Raw genomic sequence first — 3,250 nt, forward strand, 5'->3', positions numbered from 1 at the left:
GAGGTTTTGCTATAGGGCGCATGCGTTCGCCAGACAGACAGAGAGACAGAGAGACAGAAACGAGAAATCACCCCCCAGGGGAGATGGCCACGCCGCAATCCTTTCTCCTCCATTCTCCTCTCGGGATCTTGGGCACGCACACACACGTGCCCAGCGTGAGTTTAAGCCACCCGGTCTGGGACACGAACTGCGGTTGACTACGTGGGAGTCCAGCGACATAGCCATTACACTAACTGCTGGCCCCGACATTTTGTCTTTAATGCCGTAGGGGCAGAACGTTATGGTACCTTTTCTCACCCATCATATGGTCATGGCTGACACGCCTAAGATGAAAGACAAGTTATCAAGAGAAAAATATAATAGATTAATTTACAGTTTTACATGATATGGAAGTCTTCAGAAATGAAGATTAAAAGATCCAGGGGAAAGTGTCTATTCTCATGGTGATTTGATAAAGAATGGAAACCATGTTGAAATGTGATTGGATAGGGACCAGCAGATGGTGTAATGGTTATGTCACTGGACACCCACATAATTGACCACAGTTAGAGTCCTAGACGTGGCGACTTGATCTAATGATAATAGGCTAGGGAGGAAAGGCAGCAAGACTGTCCAGATTCTTCTTGACATTCCTTCCTCCCAGGGATGGGGTAGGACCCTCTAGAATGAGGGTCTTGAAAAGAGAAGGGAGATGGAGAGAGTGATCTTTCTAAGAGTTAGGCTTGCTTTGGGGGGGGAGGGGAAGGAGGTCCTAGTTTTTATGACCCATCTTGGAGAAAAGGAATTTTGGATTCTACAATCTGCTTGGAGGAAGAAAGAGAGGCAAGAAATATAGGAGAAGATCAGAGAGACCTTGTTTCTGAGACCTTTCCAAATCTCCTCCAGTCCACAGTACTCGGCACACCAAGGTGACACATACTGAGGTACTGCGTTCTGAGTCCAGACTGCAACTTTATAGTCATTTCATTTTATGACTATGATTGAAAACAGTTATATTGCACAGAGCAATATAAGGTCTAAAAATGACATGCTTAATCCAGGTGTCAAATATGCGAGACACACGACCGGTTGGCTGTGCGCTGGTTCAGATATGTCCCCCACCTGGGCAATCTCATCTTAGTTCTCTCAGCATCAAACTATTAACTTGAGAAAAGGAATCTGATTTTACTTGGGTCATGTCAACACTTAGAGACCTTTTCCTTAGGAGCCTATTAGGGGTTTACTTTTGGTTATAACCAAAGACAAAATAGAATATATAAAGACAATATATAAGATGGGAGGGGGAAAGATAGTCTAGGAATAGTGGGATATACTTTTTTTTTTTAATTTGGGTCAGCCAATTGACCGGAAGCTATCACCATGGCCTGTCTAAAGTCTGCCCTGGGGCATACTGACTGAGTCCTCAGGAAAAATAATTCAATTACTTATAGATTCTCAGGTAGAATGGTTCTCAAACTTCAGCAGGCATCAGAATCACCAGAAAGGATCATTAAAACACTGATTACTATACTTCACCACCAGAATTTCTGATTTCTTTTTCTAAATTATGATTTATTTTTTAAGTTTATTATAATTATTTTAAAATTTGCTATAGGGCACATGCACTCACCAGAGAGAGAGACAAGGAGAGAGAGAGAGAAGGAAAGTGACAAGGCAAGCTGCCAGATCTGGGACTTGAATCATGGTCAGTCATGTGGAAGTCCAGCACCTTAACCACTACACAATGTGCTGGCCCCCAGAATTTCTATCCTCTGAGGTTTGAAGCAGGGCTGGGTAATTTGCACATCTAACAGCTTCCCAGATGTTGCAGCTGCTGAGGGGACCACAGTTGGAGAAGGGTTGCTCTGGAAAGCCATAACTTCTGTCTGCTGAATATCTAAGATGAGCCAATCACTCGTAGTATGCAGCACCCACCTTAGTGAAATCAGGACTACACATTTTCCTCATCAGAAATTCCCCATTTGGGACAGTGGCACAGTGGTAAAACATGATGTTCAGCCAGGTAATCCCACAGGAAAGGTTACCAGTTCACATCCAGAGACCTCCCTGAGTACACTGTGCATACGTGTGTTTGGGTTTGGCTGAGATTCAAGGTGGATCATGGAGTCAAAACCCCATTGGGGGTACTATATCCCTGTTTCTCTCACTCACAGAATAAATTAATAAACTATTTTTTTATTATTAGAAAGTGGTTGGCCAGCCTGCTCTCTAAGGCAGCTGTATCTTGTATGAAACCTGGATGAATCCTGGACCTGGCAACTTGAAAAATACATTGGGTACGTGTGCACACATGGCAAAAATCCCAAGATGAGAATGGAGAAGGGACTGCAGTATTGCTCTCCCCAGTGGGGAGGTGATTTCTCACTTTCCCTCTTCCTCCTCCGCTCTCTCAAGTTTGCACTCAACTTATAGCAAAAATAAAAACAAACTATGGGGCAAGCAGGTGGCATAGAGGTTAAGGCACTGGATCCCACATGACTGACTCCATGGTTCAAATCTCAGACCCAGTGGCTTGGAAACCACACCAGGTGCATGTGAAGTGTGCCCAAAATCCTGAGAAGATAATGGAGGGATAGGGATTGCTGTGTGGCCATCCCCCTCACAGGTAATTTCTCACTTTCCATCTTTCAACTCTGTCTCTGGTGAGTGCACATACCCAATAGCAAAAACTAAAAAAGGAGGGCACAAACCCAAAAAAAAAAAAAAAAAAAAAAAAAAAAAAAAAAAAAAATATCCATTCTTTAAATTAGTCTGAGTCCTTAATTTTTTTCAAAACAAAAACGAAAGAGTTATACCGAACACACACGTGAACACGCACATACACTCATGCGCCTGGGACATTTCTGGAGAGTTCTAGGACTGATTTGTGAAATGGAAGTGGTTATTAGTGGTTTAGAAGTTCCCACAAATGAAGGGCACTAATAATGCAGTTTGAAAATTATAAATGTGGCATATTCGTTGCGGTATTACGATGTTGGTAAGCAATTCTTTTATTCTTACTATTGTTTGTCCTAAAATGAAACTGTCAACATTGTTCATTTCCATGGCTTTGCATATGTGTCATGGGTCACTACGCAACAGCTGGCCTCCAAAACGCGGCCCGGGGCTTTGCTTCAGTGGTGCACACGCGGGGCGACCTTACAGGCAGAGCAGAGCGGTCAACATAAAGATGGTAGGTAGGTAGCTTACCTCTGGGCCAGGCGGAACAATTGCATACGACCACTGCGCTGGCTCACAGCCGCCTATCTCC

Source organism: Tupaia chinensis, unplaced genomic scaffold (assembly GCF_000334495.1).
Source record: "Tupaia chinensis unplaced genomic scaffold, TupChi_1.0 Scaffold000318_1, whole genome shotgun sequence".
NCBI lineage: Eukaryota > Metazoa > Chordata > Mammalia > Scandentia > Tupaiidae > Tupaia > Tupaia belangeri.